The sequence below is a fragment of the Castanea sativa genome, chromosome 11, assembly GCF_040712315.1.
Source record: "Castanea sativa cultivar Marrone di Chiusa Pesio chromosome 11, ASM4071231v1".
Classification (NCBI taxonomy): Eukaryota; Viridiplantae; Streptophyta; class Magnoliopsida; order Fagales; family Fagaceae; genus Castanea; species Castanea sativa.
In genome coordinates, this window is record NC_134023.1 from 50,070,937 (window position 1) to 50,089,096 (window position 18,160).

General features: G+C 31.8%; 1 long non-coding RNA gene across 2 annotated transcripts; it reads right to left on the minus strand.

Moving 5' to 3' along the window:
- Nucleotides 1–5,880: 5,880 nt before the first annotated feature.
- LOC142617876 (uncharacterized) lies at nucleotides 5,881–14,717 on the minus strand. Of its 2 annotated transcripts, XR_012841082.1 has the most exons (7): nucleotides 14,700–14,717; nucleotides 10,874–10,963; nucleotides 9,802–9,865; nucleotides 7,988–8,166; nucleotides 7,813–7,892; nucleotides 7,322–7,408; nucleotides 5,881–6,356 (listed from the first exon to the last, which is right to left on the minus strand). It is a non-coding gene; the product is annotated as an uncharacterized LOC142617876 (long non-coding RNA). The 2 variants fall into 2 exon arrangements; XR_012841083.1 differs by lacking the exons at nucleotides 10,874–10,963; nucleotides 14,700–14,717 and having other exon boundaries at nucleotides 9,750–9,831.
- Between the last annotated feature and the right edge of the window lie 3,443 nt (nucleotides 14,718–18,160).

Genomic DNA, 18,160 nt, shown 5'->3' on the forward strand with positions numbered 1-18,160 from the left:
GTCCATATTTTGGATTGGTGATACAATCTTTGGCCTATGCTCGACAGGAATCCAATTATCTCTCCAAAAACTGATTGATCTTCCATCTCCAATTCTCCAAAGCCCACCTTTTCTAATAACAACTCTCCCTTTCATAATACTTTTCCAAGAATGTGAAGCAAAGCTTGGAGTCTTCACTTCCATAATAGAGCAATCCGGAAAAAATTGGTTTTAGTCCCTACAAGATGGTGGCACATCTATTTTCATTTTGACTCCAGCATTTAAGGCACTGACACTGATCGCTTTAAATTTTAGGAACTAAAAATCACTTATAGGCTAAACTTTAAAGGATGAGTGTATTTAGGTCTAAACATTTATACTATAAAAAGCACAAAAATTGTTACGTGGTTGATAGATTGGTTGTTTTACAAAGTAGTGGTGACAAGGAATACATTATTTATTTGGCAATGAATTGATTTACATTCCACTCCAAAAATAGCATTTTCTTCCCCACACACACACACACAAAAACCAAAAAAAAAACCCAAAAAAAAAATCAAATTAATTTTTTATTCTACACAAAAAATGATATAGAGGACTTGAGATACCCAATTAACTTTCTAAGTCACAATGGGTATTTAAATTTTCCAATATTCTCCGCCTTAAATCACTATTTTCCCCTTTTTTTTGGTATAGTTCTACCATTATCAAAGCAAACTTTCACTGAAAAAAAGAAAAAAGAAAAAAGGCTATCAACCACTTCGCCACCTCTCCTAAAGACTATTCTATTTTATTATTATTTTACTTTCTACTGGAACGTGGATATATGAAGTGATATAAATCACTTACCTAACTTAATTTATACTCATGTATGCCTAGATTCCAAACTTGTATGAAGCATAATCCTCTCCGAGATTCCACTAGGGCAGACTAATTATATAATGGCTCTAGATGTTCCATCCATCTTAATTCACACTTTATTCTATAAAAAAACAAATCTTAATTTATATTTAGTGTGTGTTTAGAAACCACTTATTTTGCTAAAAATTGAAAAGTTATTACTAAAAACAATACAAAAAATAATTTTTGGGTTACTGTTCACTGTTGAAAACACTGTAGATTTGTTTTAATGCACTATTCATGTCTTATGAATAATGCAAGAGGCGTTGGTAAAAAAAAAAAAAAAAAAAAGGCGTAAAATGCCAGACGTGAAATGCAGCCACTATCCAAAAGAGGGCTTTTATCATCCACTAAATTAACCAAGCTTTGATACCACTTGTTGGGACTCAACCGAGTCTTATCACTCATGTGAATTATGAAAATTAATTAATAATAGGACTCTTTCCCAATTTTTGAAAGTCCATATTTCAGTGTTTGATTCTTGTTAGCTGCTCTTGGTTGCAGCAATTTTTTTTTTTGTCTGCTGCAATTGGTGCTTTCTTTACATGTTTGTTGATCAATGAAATTTTTACTCAATTCATTTATAAAATATATATATATATATATATATATATATTAGATATTAAACCTAGCTTTATTGTACATAAGTTGTAATATGATTTTATTTAATGACTTTAATCTTGGTGAAATTTTTTTTTTTTTTTTTTTTTTTTAACACTAACACACCATAACCAAAACTGCATACAACAGTTAGTAGCGTGGAGCTAGTAATAAATTCGCACACACAGAGACACACACCCGATGTGGGACAAAGCCCATTTGTTTTTTTGAGTACACTAACACGCCACAACCAAAACTACATGCAACAATTAGTTGCGCAGAACTAATGATAAACACACAAATTCATGCACCTGATGTAGTGACAATTTTGTGTGTCTTCAAATCCTATATCAAGCATAGAAGACTTGAATATTGATCATTTTGGATAGAGCTGAGCTAAAGATGTTACTTTTAGAAAACCAAATATACGGAAAAAAAAAAAAAAAAAAAAAAAAACAGAGAAATGACTCACCTCAAGGTTACTTCTAGCATCCAGATTAATATTGGTAGGTTCAATGAAGAATTTAGTAAGTTGCTTGTAAAATTAAAAACCAAATCTAATATATGTGACAATACGTTAATCGTTTTGGCCATTTGGCTGGTACGAAACAACAATCCTAATAAACTAAGCTTAAACTCAAATGTAAATAAAATAAATTAAACTCTAGTATAGAATAAAAATTACAAATTTCATGCACCAAAAATTCTGTGGACTAAGTCTAGTATAGAATAAAAATTAAAATAACATTTTTCTTTTCTGTAAAAAATAATTAGCTTGTAACTCAGTCATATGTATGGATATATTTAAAAATGTACAATTAGATGAATAGTATAATTCTTACATAAGTTATGTACTATTCATGATATTCATATATTTTGATAACTGTAAAAAAGTTCTGTAAGAATATTATTTGGTAAAAAATGCAAATTGTGCATGCTTGTTTGTTTTATTTTAGGGGGAAAAAGATTTTGTTAGTTTTTTTACGTAATTTGTTATTGTGAACATGGTATACTTTTTCATTGAACATGGTATATTGTTTCATTAAAATTTATATTTGAAATTATATGATAGTGCATCTAGAAATTACATTGGGCACACTGATAGATTAGCTCTACCCAAGAACTATTGCATTTATTACATTGAGGGTGGCCTTTGATTTCCACAATGGAATTAAAGGTGTGTGGGTGATAGACAAATATTTAAGCACCTCCAGATAAGTGGCCATTATATGAGTTACTTGAGATTTGGGTTTTTGCCAAGAATACATTTGGTATGTGCAGGATAATTACAATTTGCACAATAGTAGAACCAATGCTTTGGGTCTCGTTCTTCTTCACAAATATCACAATAATATTCCTCAGAGTCATCTTCAGCGGTATAATAGAGAGTAAAAGAATGCTCATGTTGTTTGTACCTTGTGGTTTGTGGTCGTGTGGTACATTTAAAGTCCATAGCAAATTCACAAATGGTACAACGGAATATTGGGTAACTTTCAGAATCACAACTACTGCATTTTTGATCAAATGTAATCTAGAGAGAAAAAGTTGGTGTTCATGACCATGGTGAGCAAGGATGTCTGAGATTAAACTGCGCACAAAACATCAAGACTAAACTTGCATGGCTCACAACTATACTTGAATCCATTGCAATAACGCTCACATGCATAACACCGAAATGTCCTACCACTCAGATAAGGTGACTTTGGGAAGAGAGTGAGTGGGTGTCCATGAAGTGGTGTCTCTTTTGAGTGTGTAATTTAGCACAAGATTCATGAAGAAAGAAGCTACAAACCACACAACTATAAAAAGGGGGGGAAATGGCTTGCATGCACCCGTCGCATTTTTCATTATTTAGAAACTCATCATCAAAAAGCTTTAGTTCATGCTTATGGCTAAAGTGTTTAATTTTTGTGGCTATTTCAATTCCATCCTTCCCTACTTGAATTTTTGTAACTTTATAACCTGCTAAGTCAACTGATTGATTGAGCTCTAGATCTTCATTCTCCTCCTCTTTAAGTTCTCTTCTATTTATGTAGTCCGCAACACAATTAAGGTGGGCAATGAAATCGCATTTGGAGCAATAGTAAAACCCATAGTTTGTGTTCACCTTTTGAACACAAATCTAACAAAATCGAGAGTAGGATTGATGAAGTTCAACTTGAAGAGAAGAATGGGTGAGGTGGAGGGGATGCTTATGACGCACAACTTTGAGTCTGTGTTAAAGAAGCACAACTATTATCAATCCAGAAGCCACATAGGGCACATTGATTAGGTATACCCCTGACTTCTTTGCCACAAAGGTCACAAGTGAACGTCATCCACTTCCAAAAGGGGGTTAATGGGTGGTCATGGACTTTAGCTTCCATGGTAGGTGGTAAGGAAGCACATTTGGCATGGAGGTTGAAGTCACAACAGTAACACCAATAAGTGTATCCTAAATGAGATTCTTTACAATGTTCACATTTGCTCTTTATTTTCTCTAGATAATTTGTCTTTTCATCAAACAAAATAAGAGGATGTAATGGGTGCAAGAGATGGTGCAACCCAAAGGGTAGTTCTGCACATGATTTATGACGAAGGTACTCCCCTCCACATTCTATACATCTATATCTAGGACCATACACTCATTCCCCGCACCCAAGACAATAATAACCTTTTTTGTAGTCTGGATTGAAAACCAAGGGATACTGTGGATGGATAAAATGTTGAAGCTGCTACTGCTCCATCTTCTTCTAGCACATGCATAGTAACAATCACAGACATCATCGAATTTGTTTAGAGAAAAAGAAAAGGGGTTTAGACACAAAGGGCTGGGTGAATCCAAATGTAGATCGCATAGAAAATTTGAAAGTGGCGTGAGAATTTCTTCTTTGAATAATTAATAAGAATAAAGGCTATTTGTTTTTGTGTTTCTTTCTTTCATTCAATTACTCTTATAATTTTTTTAATGTTCTCTCTACCACTCCCTTAATCTTTATGTCTGTTAATATTTTGATAGGAGTTTTGCAACTTCATGTCAGTGTGGCACTACCAAATGTTCTTTATGAAGAGAATTTATGTTCAAATCCTCTCCCCCACATGTGATAAATAAAGGTGAAAAAAAAAAGTTTGGTACTGTTCGCAAAGGAATGTAAACTATCTTTATATTAATATGGAATAAGATAAAATTTTAATATTAGGTTCAAGTTAAAATTTACGTAACTTTTACGATAGTTATACTTCTCAATACCTTTTATCGAAAAATTAATTTGCTAAACCCACACTTTTGGAATAAATTTATTTCCTACAATTGCCTTGCTTACCAAAAATATTAATGTGATCTATTATTTCTTTCAAATGGCAAGGTGATTAGGAATCAAAAACTCACTAATCTTTTTTTTAGAAGTAAAAAAAAAAAAAAAAAAAAACTCACTAATCTATGAAGAATTTTTTAGGTTTTTTTTTTGGGGGGGGCAGGGTGAAGGGGGTGGGGGGCTTTTATATAATAAAAAACTAACTTAATAGATTTAATAGTAAATGACAACTGAAGTGATATATATTTCATTATCTAGCCAAAAAAACAGTAACATACCTTCTATCAAAACTACATTAAATGTAGCATAAACCAAACCATTTAATAGTAATATATCTCACAAAAGTCAATTCAAGTGCAATAAAAATTTATAACATTCAATATTTATATGACAAATTTTAAACAAGTAAATCAACATATTGTGTCTATGAATAACAAACACACACACATATGAACATATTTGCAGAAACATCAATACTTACAAGAAATACACCTAGTAAAGCTTCCAAATTTGCTTCAGTTTTGAGTTTTTGACTTCAAAATACACCTAGTAAAGCTTCCAAATTAGCCTCAATTTTGAGTTTGTTAAAGCTACGTTCGTTCATGTAGAACTAATCTATACCTCTACCCTATATATATATAGGGTTATTATGCTATTGTGCCAAAAAAGAAGAAAGAAGAAAGAAGATGAAACAAGCAAGCAAGTAGGTAAGGCAAGGCATTTATGCTTACTTGCCAACTTAAACATATATAATTCATATGAAACAAAAGAGGCAAGTAGGCAAGGTATTTATGAGCTTGCCAACTTAGACTTATATAATTCTCTTTTATTTAATCTTTGTCCATAATTCATAGATACATTTACTTTTTCTTTCATTTTGCTTCTAAACATGTCCATACTAACACATGAATTTAATTCTTTCTTTGTTTATTTTACCATCCCAATAACAAAGGTCCAAGGATTGGTAATAGCTCTTCAGTCATTACTACATAGTTAAAGTTTACTTGAATCTTCCACGGAAAGAGAAACTATTTGCAAGGGGGAAAAATGACAAAATTGTAGGTGGTTTACCAGTAAATTAATGAACCAACGCTTAGTCCCGACCAATATTGCTCAATTGTAGAAGAAAGATGCATACATATACATACATATGGGCTTTTGATTTCAAAATAGCATGTTCAACCTATCACTTCCAGCATAAATAACGGTTTGTTGATTTGCTGACAAAAATCAGTGCATTTATGTTGCTTGTTTCACTCCCCCACCTAAGTGCTAAAAGATGAGCTTTGACTATTGCATGGACCATTGTTTTCACGGTGACACAGAACTGCCCTCTCCAAGGCTCATGTCAGCATATTTTGATAGACGATCCTACAGAAATAGCCAAAATAATAATAATAATGGTGAGCCTAGGGCGACGAAAATGGCTCAAGGCTTTCTATACAAAGGCTACTAGCACGGCTCGCTTCGCTTTTGTTGCGGAGTGGGTGCTTGCCCTTAGTTGACAGCACACCCCCCACTTCAAGCGCACCTCTGTATCGACTGAATCACTCCAAGAGTCTAGTCGGTGGAACCGGTGAACCACTGAATAAGGAAAAACATAGACACCGAGAGAGAGTATTAGACTTCCTCTCTGTAAGTAAATACTACACCATGCATCAAATAAGTGTTTGGTTCTTATGTGTCTGAAAGAAAATGAATTGACACTGGATCAATACCAGGGGCGGCTTGATGCATTTTGGGCCTAAGGCAAAAATTGATTAAATTGTTTTAGTTGCAAAATTATTACTAATTAACATGAGCTATGTTGAATTTTTTTTCTTTTTTTAGAAATTTTATAGACAAAAAAAAAATTTTGACAAAATTTTTCATACTTGTTGATGTGGTAGATTGATAGTGGTAAGTTGGTATGTAAAAGAGTGTCATTAGTGATACACTTAAATGAAAACTAGTAAAAGTTTGCTAACTATACTCTTATTATTATTCTTTCTTTTTTTTTTAAAGTGCAACATTCATAATATTTTTTACAACAAATCCTAAGTTTTAAGTTGCTTTTGGTTTTCTATTTGAAAATATCACTATAATTATTTTTTTGCCATCAATAACAGGCTGTAACAACCTGTTACTTAGCATTAGTTGTAAAAGTGTTGTGAAAAATATTGCAGACGTTGCATTTTTCTCTATTTTTTATTTGTTTTTCATCTAGTAAAAAAATATTATTTTATTTATTGATTATAAATAAGCATATTGTTTAAAATTTGAGGGCCTTTTTTTTACTTGGGGCAATAGGTGACTGCATCTCTTGCTCCACCATTCAGCTGGCCCTGATCAATACATATATTTTTTTCAAAGAAAATGAAGAAGAATAAAACAGAAAACACTAAAGTCATTGTACTGTGTGCTAGCAAAAACCTACTGCTGACAGATTGCAGCCCAATAATATGAAGAAGCCATGACAAAACTATCACACAGTGGGAACTTACTTCGTAGGACACGCCAATCTCAAACCTAAATTTCCCAGAGCAGGTAAACGAAATAATGAATCATACCTGATAAGTTGCTATGTCACAACTCTCAGCCTTTTGTTTTTCAATCAATACTTGTGCAGTTTCACCCATCAACTTCCATTTCACAATCTGCAAGAGATACCAGAAAAAGCAGAACATCAACTTGCATTGTAAATTCTTTTGAGAAACAAATAAACCCAAAACCATAAAACCAAAAAATGCTTCTAGGAGGGATAGTTCAAACAATGTGCTAGCTTTTGTAATTTTTTGTAGGAATGCAATGGCTAATACAAGTTATAACTGTAAAGGTCACTTGTGAAGTCACAACAGAACTCAATCTGGTTAGAATACCTTTCACCTTACATGTTTGGTTTCCATAACAAATTAATCATCTAAGCATATAGTTGCAATAACTTAATTTACTTTTCTTAGTTCTTCACCTTCACATATGAAGAATTTAGGGCACTATCATGAAGCCCAATGATTAACGACTATGCAATGTTGGTAAAAAATTAATATAACGATAGAAATACCTCAAGTAACTTCTCTAGAGAGGCCTGCTTTAAGTACTGACCAGTTCTTTCTTGCTCTTGAATCAATAACCACAGAGCACCTGAATAATTCAGAAAAACTAGCCCACATTTTATAATTTGTATTACATATACCATTGAAAAAGAACAACCTTAATTTTGAATGTAATCAACATACAATATGCAACAAAGAAACTCCGAAACTAATTGAGAGTAGTAACTAGCTGCATCTTCAAGCATGAGCTACTCAAATGTTTTATAGTAGTCTATCTTCCACTCTCCGATTTCCACAAAAAAGGTCAAGACATTCTTGAGCAAATCTTGTTGGACCTCTTTACCATTCCGCTCCTGGTTGATCTGGACACACAGAAATAAGAAAATCAAAAGAACCAATTAAATTTTTCACAAAAAATATAGGTGAAAATACACTTTTGGTCCATACATTTTGGGCTTATTCCCATTTTGGTCCCTAACTTGATTTCGTGCCTACCTCAGTCCTTAAAAATAAAAAATCATATCTATTTTGGTCCCTATAGTCATCTCAGTAGAAAATTCATACATGGCAAACGTAATGCATAGATGACATATTAGATACTGACGTAACTAATAAAATAAAAATAAAAAATTATTTGATTTTTTAAAAATGCCACATCAGCATTTAAAAAAACCATGTCAGAAAAGAAACAAACAAAATAAAATAAAAAACATAAATACAATCGAATTAAATTTTTTTCTTTTTTTTCCTTTCCATTATTTTTTTCGAAAGAACAAGAGTGTTCTTCATGTGCTTTGGGGAAGAACATGGTTGCCCACAAACATCATAATGCTATTTAACGATCAATATCAAAATCAAGATGAGACATCCTATGCAACAAAAGTTTTGTGTTTTGTTATATTTTTGTAACATAGACTTTTATCTAGAACAAAAACTTATAAACATTAAAAATACCAAGACAAAGGAAAAGGCAAAATATAGAAAAACTTGAGAGGTTACAGACTTTAGGTAATATAAGACGGAAATTAGTTAGCATACTATTTGATCCACTGATATATGATTGGGTGCATGTTCAAATACTCAGAATTTAGTAGTTCGAAACATTTCTATCACTATTCAGTAAGGTTCAGAGTTCATACTCTTCTACATATAAACATCCACAATAATAATCTCTAAGCGAATGCATCAGTTATCTTATTTATTTATTTAAAATAAAAAAACACACATTTATACACAATCTGCCAATCTCACCAGTAATGGAGAATTCAAAGGTTGTCTCAAAGGGAATGTGTCGAATAAAATTTTATTTTGAACAAATCAAAACAAAAACATGTACACACTGTGAAATTTCCCAATAATAAATAATTTAAAGGTTGTCCTAGATATAACTCCCAAAGTAAATGAATTTAATTAATGGGTTAGGCATGATCTTATCTTGAAGTTAGCAAATATGACAAATAATATTCCTACATCTGTTGAAAAGAGTAGATTCAGATATATTTCAATGTGAAAGTCATGACGATGAGCCCCACTTATTATGCAATCACCTTCAAATATAATAAACATAATATTTCTAAATGAGTATAAAATGTGCACATGTCCCGCAATATGAAAAGAGTGTTTTGAATGTTAGCCAAAAGATAATTTTTTACTTGAAAATATCAATAACATTAAACCAAGAGTTGGACGGATCCCAAATCACTCTGTAGGAGAAACTGAAAAACTTTCAAAATTCATCATAAAGTTGAAAGTAGATGCTATTATTCCTTCAAATTAGAACAGAAGAGCTGTAAGTAGTATGGATTCAAATTTTCACTTTGGTCAACTACAATAGAGCTGTCAAGATGTTTAACTGTCTATTAATTAACCTATCTTCATTGCTAGTAATGTAAGATTCGATAGCATTAATGTCAAACAACAACATGAAACATAATTTAGATCTCACAGAGTATAAAGCTGCTCAAGCAAACCAAGACATTCACGCAGAGAAAACCAACCACGCAAAACCTATTGAATCTTTGACTTGTATAAATGGCCAATTTTGGGTTTCACATCTTCTACCTAAAAAACAACAAACCCCAAATAAGAAATCATAACAACAGCAAACCAATGTCCTCCAAGACATTTAATCAAGAAAAGATTGATGTGAGCATTGTAATGGAAGGGGGAAAGAGAATAAAATAAATAAATAAATAAATCTGAGCAACCAAGATTTAAGATTTAAGCATTTGGTTCATTTTCAAATATTCTAAATATATTGAACATACTAAAAACAAAAACAAAAACTGACCAAATATGATCATGCTCTTAACTCTTCCAATTAGCAAGTAACAGCTTGTCAGTGCCACCCTCCTCTTGAAATTAACATAGGTAAATAAGCATATCCATATATAAAAGAATTTGTGCAAAAAGTACGGCAAGAAAATATGAAAACAATTGTAACTAATCATATAATCTAGCAAATTTAGACCCTATGCCTCACATTTGGTAACATAAAAATCATGACAGCAATAAAATGTAGGTCCATAAGACATTTCTTAGTTCATAATACGGGAACTGATTCTAAGACCTTACTGCTAGTACTAATTCCTATTGAGTTGTAATAGGTTTCTATCCTAGGATTATATAGCTGAATTTTATGCGTTAAACTGTCCTCAACGGTTGTTTGTGGAATCTTTTTAAATTCATATAAAAGCTATTTAGTGTGTTATAGTCTTACAGAGTCGATCATGTGTAGTTCCTTGTTGCTATGTTGCTGCACTATTCACAGGTTGCTGCTCTACACCTAGCCTAGTGTTAGTGTGTTAGTGATGATTTGGCCATCTGGTCAATTGCCTGGCTAATATACTAAATTTTGGGTTCAAATGCAAACACACAAAAAAAAAAAAAACACCAACGCATCCAAAATACCAAAATTTTGGTCAACATTTTTTTCTCAACAAAGAATAGTAATCAAATAGCATCACCCAATCAAGCAACAAAGACCATAAAACGCAGCAAAATAAAAACTAAACGAAACAATTCTGAAGTTAAAACACTATATTCTAACTCTGTATATCTTATACATACCTTCAGGTGCTTTAATCGGTCCAAAAGTCTTTCACAAAGCACTCAGGTCATTTCAAATTCATCCTCTAATATTTCAAAATCAACATATGCCTGTTATTAAACAAATAAGAAAAAAAAAAATGAATGGTAACAAAATTCTTTTACAATACAACAGAACCAAGGATAAGTATATATAACAATACTAAGGAGAATATATATATATATATATATATGTGTGTGTGTGTGTGTGTGTGTTATTAAACAAATAAGAAAAAAAAATGAATGGTAACAAAATTCTTTTACAATACAACAGAACCAAGGATAAGTATATATAACAATACTAAAGAGAATATATATATATATATATATATATATATATATATATATTGAATTAATAGCTTTCTCTTTTTGTTTTCCTAAGCTCTGTGTTTTTTTAGATTTAATAAACTCAATTACTTATAAATAATAAACAAAAGAAAAATGTTCATTTACACATACCTAAACAATTATACAAATAAAACCAAACATGCAATTCAGCTAAGCTAAACCAAATCTACTAAAAAAACCTAGATAGCCAAAAAAAAAAAACTTGAAACTTAAACACATGAAAGCAAAGAACGTAAAAGCAAAAACTGTAGGCTTGTTGACTCCAAGTTTCTTAAGATTTTGCTGATCTGTCAGTGGTGGAGACCAAGGATGGAACTGTTTCTGTGGCTTCTACATTTGCTTCTCATCAAGAAGGAACCAATAAAATAAGACTAATAACATTCTTTTACTCTGTTTTTGTGCTGAAGTTTGAGTTTCAATAATTCCATTCACTCAAATTCTTTTCTTTTCCATACAAATTTTACATGGGTCATCATCAAAGTTAGGGCCCTTGTATATCGTGGATACTAGGATATGGATGTATTTGGTAGTGAGGCTATGGGGGGTAGTATTGAAGAGCCTCCTAGCCAATTGCATAGCCATGAAAGAAAAATATATGTACATGCTATGTAATACTACCAATTGCCTCACATTTGGTTCATTATTCATTTTTTCCACCATGCTGATATCTTCTAGACTTCATTCTCGAATTTTTTGTTCATAATCATTATTCAAATATGAATAATCATTTAGATTTATCACGATATGAGGGCAGGAAAAATTGAATTCAATCATCACTAAATAAGTCTAAAAGGGATTTCATTGAACATGTGGAATGCAATAAAAACAAATATATAGAATACCAAAATAACATATATAAAAACAATGCAAATTTTCATTTGCATTCAAAGAAACCCAAAAATTCAAATAAAAAACACCATAGACACGGACACAGCAGCAACGAAACATATATTGCAAGAACCTTTGAAGTTTCTTTCGTAATTGTTGTAGAAAACCAAAAGAGACTGGGAACCCGACACCATAAATAAATACCCACACATCAGTTTTAGCCTAAATACCAACAAAAAAAATAATTTCAAATCTAATTCAAATACTCTAATCAGAACCAAATATAACCCAAAAGGTTAAATAAAAAAACAATCCAGCCAAATTATAAAAATCTGATCATATTTATGCCTAATGGATGAGAATGAATTGCAAAGCAAGAGAAAAACTAACTGGCAGTAGGAGGCTAGATGTTGGGAGGAAATAGGCCTAACAATGAAGGATAACCCAAAAAGCAAAAGAGGAAAACTTTTTGGTAATGGTGAAGGACTCTAAGATTACCTTCTCTCTCTTCTCGGCATTTTATGGTTATGGTTTTTTTTTTTTTTTTTTTTTTTTTTTTTTAAAGAAATTCTACTATTATCTAAGTGTATATATACGTGTGAAACACTTGGAGACTTGAACCCTGTATAAATACGTTGTATTCAGTTTTTGTATTCAAATCTTTTTTTTTTTTTTTGATACTGAAAATGAAAACTAAATACAAATACAGAGTCAAACAAGTTATTTAGTGGTGGGTCCCACAAAAAACTAAAAATAAATGCATAATACATCACTTTTTTGCCCAAACCAAACATGCCCTAAATTACTACATGAAAAATATCAATCAAACTTAAATTTAATTTTAAATTAGGATTCCAATCCTTAACATCCTCAATTATCCAATAAATGTTAAATGTCAATTTCTAATGAATTGAAAGATGTGTTTTGCTGCTAAAAAAATTCTAAATATAATTTTAATTCCTACAATAAAACAAAGCTACAAAACACTTTATTTAGTTGAGAAGCAGCAATAACTATGGATTTAACAATCAAACAAAAAAAAAAACATAAAATTTCTGCAGAAGATCATAACAGCTTCAACATTGATGCTCAATTGCTCATTCCCTTTTTCCCATTTTTTTTTTCCACTAAAATACCATAGGTTATCATGAAAATATGAATGAAAGCTCAAGATATTCCTTACCATTATCAATACCCTGCAAAAATTGTTGCTAGTGCTGAATAATTCATGCTCTACTCACGTTTGGAAATACTTCTTTTTATATTAAATAAATATTAAAATTATTTAGTTTACTTGAAAATTATTACAAAAAACTTAGGCTGAGTGAATGCAATTCATATCTAATTAAATCCATTACTATAAAAGTGCTCTTACATCTACTTTGATAAGTACTAACAATATAAGAATTGAATATTTGGTTGTGAAAGGAATGTATACAACTATACATAAGTTCTTTGAGCTCATTGAACATAAATGCATAGGGGCTTTTTCTTGTGCATTGATCTAAAAAATCTATAGAATCCTTAACCTAAAAATGAAAAGAACAGGCCACAGTCATGGATTGGAGGGCAGAGCAAAAATTCACATGTTCACAAAGATTTCAAAGTTCTTTAGATGGAAATTTGACAATATCGCCCCTCAAACATGTTTGATGTACATATCATACAGCAAAAATCTTATCATAAGTGTTATTAAAAAAAAAAAAAAAATGAAGCTCTAAATTTGGATGATTGACCTACTATGCATAAAACTTTCTACTATGCTCAACCCTTTTATCTTCAAAATTTTATAATAGGCATTGCTGCAAAAATTTGGATGATTCACCTATCAAGCAAATTTTAAAATAATTTTAAATTAAAAATTCTAAATGAGTTCACTAAAAAATAAGTTTGACCATACTTGCTTCAAAGAAAAAATAAATAAATAAATAAACCAAAAGAATCACAATGAGAACTTCATGGCAGTTAGAATCAATCTGTATATAATAATGAAAAGTTGAAACCAAGCCAGCAATAATGATAATATGCACAATAAGCTGAAGAGCTTAAAAATATTTCTAAAAAATAAGGACATTCATGGGTAGATAATATTGAAAACAAATTGAGCCAGCAGTAATAATAAATATGCAGTTGGTAGAGTACAAGTATCAAGCAATAATACTGTTCCTTCAATATCAAAGTTGGCTACGTTTATTGTTGTTGTTGTTGGTTTCTAATTTTTTTCGCACTAAAATTATAGCAAAACAATACTTGAAACTGGAAAATATAGTCCATCTTTGGCAGTGACTCACTTAATTAAATACACTTTCCTACCTCAATCCTAAATCCAAAATAAAAGAAAGCCAACAAATTCAAACTATTCTAAGTCTGAATTAAAAAAGCAATAAAAACAGGGCTGAAGTCTAGAACCACATATTTACTACACTCTTGACAAAGAGAACCTCCTCAACAAAACAAAAAATCTCAAATGTTTACATCTAAGCAACAACCCAATGCATGGGCTAGAACACAATTTCAAAAAATCATACACTCGAAACTAGACCTTGCAGTAATAAAAATCTGATAGTGAAAGATCATTGGAAAATTATATATTGGTAAGGGAAAAATCCTAAAATTAAAGTAAAAATATCACCGTCCATTCTTCAAACCCAAACTCGAATTTCCCTACAAACTCACCCCAAACTCAAATTAGCTACCAAAAATAAAAATAAAAATTCGATAGGGTACCCAACGACAAACCCAGGTGGTTTTTCAATGTTTTCAAAGAAACAAACCCAACGGCAGAAACCCAGTGGTAGAACCCAGAAGGGCGTAGAAACCCAATGGCAGAAATCGAGATCGTCACCCACAAACCATCTCAAAACCCATATCGGTTGTGAGATTGGCGGACTCGATTGGTAGTGCGAACTGAGAAATAGAAGCTGAGAAGAACCAGTTGTGTTGACGACGATTAATCCGGTGATGAGTGGCGCCAAAAGATGGAAGGTGATGAGCGGACTGGGCTGTGGGAGAGTAGAACTGAGGGTGAGAGAGGGGGAGAAACTATCATGAGTGAGAGATGAGTGGCGCCGATAAAGGTAGAGTAGTTGAGTTATGGGAGAAAAGGACCGATGGTGGTCTGGGTTATGGACAGAAAGTTGATAGTGAAGAGGGGTAGAACATCGGGCTTTGGGGAAAGGAGCAAGCTTGGGTTTGAAAGAGAGGACCAAGCGTAAAAGGTTAGATTTAAAAAAACAAAAAACAAAAAAACAAAAATTACTGATGCTTAAAATTGTGGAGCTAGGAAAAATATAGGGAGGTTTTATAATCTATACTACTATATTTAAGGGTTTTCTCTGTTTGTACTGAATTTTTTTTGTTTCAAAATACCTCTACACTCCTAAATTTAAGTAGAGATCTATACTATTATTTAAGGAGCTTCCTCTGTTTGGATCGAATTTTTTTTGTTCCAAAATACCCAGTTTAAAGTAAATATCTATATTACTATTTAAGAGGCTTCTTCTGTTTGGACCAGATTTTTTTTGTTCCAAAATATCCCTACACTCCTAGGTTTAAGTAGAGACAAAACTAAAGAATAGTTTGGTAAAAATACATGTCTAACTTGCACTAAAACATTGCCTACAAAATAGGAACACTCTTCCACTAACCTATTTCTTCAAAGCAACTATACATTTATTGTTTTTTTTTTAAATAGAAAAATAAGTTAAACACCCCACGTTTATCCAAAAACAAATTTAAATATATATATAAAAAAAATCTAAAGGACAATCCGAATTTTTTTTTTGTGTTCTAACGGACAAAACTAACGGACAATCTGATAAAAATACAACTTTAACTTCCACTAAAATATTGCCTAAAAAATAGGGTCAATTTCCTATTAATTTTCAAATTTATTTATCCACTTATAAATTAGATTCTCAAAATAAAAATTATATATATAATAAAAAACATAGATTTTTTTTTTGTTGCTACTAACACTAAAAAAGAAAAAAGAAAGCCTCATCTCACACGCGAAGCGCGTGTGATGAGGCTAGTATATAGATTAAAAAACTTGATTTTGAATTAAAATTTCCGGTTTAGTGTAGGGATATGCCTTTATATATACCTTTAAGCACACGCTCACGTGCGTGCTTAGAGGCTCTTCTATTTTTTGGGTAAAAATTAATAATTTTGCATTTATTATAATTTGGAATTTCTACTTTTTCCAATCACAAAAATAAATAAATAAATAAAATATAAGGGTGTGATGAATACATGGAGTGAGTTTTGTAGATTAGAGGAGTTTTAAAACTAACAAAAGAGTTGTCATATTTTGTAGAGAGTCAGTGAGTAGATGTAGGAATTTAAATCAACTTAAAAGTAGGAGTTTATTAGAAGCAGGAAGGCATTTCAACGTAGAAGTAGAAATTTATTATTTTTGTCAATTTACTATTTTAACCTCATTTTTAAGTTTTAGGTAGAGGTATTTTTCACAGTAAAAAAAATAATAATAACTAACTTTCTTTTGCCAAGTTACTATTTTAACCCTATTTTTAATTTGTTGGTTAATTAATTTAGGGGTATTTTTGACAGGAAAAAAAAAAGCAATAACTAACTTTCTGAATCCTCTTAATATATACATATATATATATATATATATATATATATTATGATTTCTTAAATTTATTTTTAAAAATATTTATAAAAAAATTACTTGACCATGTGGTTCGATTGGTGACTCACTGGTTGAACCGGTGACTCAATCCAGAGATCAGGTCAATGTTTGAACCAAGTTTGATAACTATGAATTGACATATTAGTCTTTTTTCTTTTCTTTTTTTTCTTGTATTTTATCTTTTTCATTTATAAAGAATTTGGGTGTACAAAAGGATATTCTTCAAGCCAAAAATGAGAGTCCTTCACCCAGAGCTTGAGCTACCTAATTACATGTTTAGAAAATGGTATGCTTAGAAATGCTTCTGGTGGAAGACCCAAAAGATGGAATAGCCTCCAGCAAATCCGAAATCTCCAATAGGCAAGGTTCCTTTGTGTTAAGCAGTGCAAGAAGCAATGTGTTTGTGAACTCGACAACTGGGTCCACAATTCCAATATCTCGACTGAAGTTCAAGGCTTTTAGTAATGCGTAGGCTGCCGTCCAAGTAGATCACCTGACGATGGGGCTGTTCACTGCAATTTATAATACAAATGAACGCTAAAATAACCATTTTTGTTTAATTTCCCAAACGCCTTTCCCTCCATACCCGTACTGATCCAAGCTGAGTACATCATCTCAAAAAGCTTGGCCCAATCATGAACAGGCGTCACAAAAATGGATTCCAATTCACCCCACCATTAATCACCTCCATATATTCAAACATCACAGCATCTTTATCCGGAACTAAACTAGAATAGCTTAAGAAATAAAGGAGCCAAATGACTATAATACCACTCCAAGCGTCATGCCAAAACCAATCCTAAGTCCAACAAAACTAAACAAAGGGTGGCACCATACTTATAAAAACTATTTTTTAACCCGTGCAAATACACGGGATTTTTATTTAAAATTTTTTAAAATTTTGTTATTGTATTTTTATAGCATCTCAAAAGTATTTATCTTTCTTATTTAACATCATCAAAAGTAAATCAAATCATACTGATGAAGTAAAGATTCGTCAATCACGGTGTGTGCATTCAGATGAAGCCAACTTCTCGTCCCTATGGTTATGAAGAGGATAAGACTGCTCCCTTAGAGTGGTCACCAGTGTGGTGTTTGCCACAACGTATCCGATGCCAAAGTCAGTATAAGGAAGCCTTATCAGTAAAGCAATATTATAGAAGTATAACAAGTATTATTTTGGTGATGTTCATACCTCGTGATGGTGCTTGTGAAAGCCTTATATATGTTTCCACAACATCTAGCCGTTGTAGCAGTGATTGCAGCTATAATGCCTCTATTGGTAACACCTTGTGCCCTTTAATGCGGCCTTTAATGGGCGTCCAACGGTCTGTACAGCTATTTTTGTAATCGCCCGAGATATTATTGCTTGTACTAAATGGTTGGACATATTCGTCACTGACGTGGATATTTGGTTGGCTCGTCATAGGGGATATATC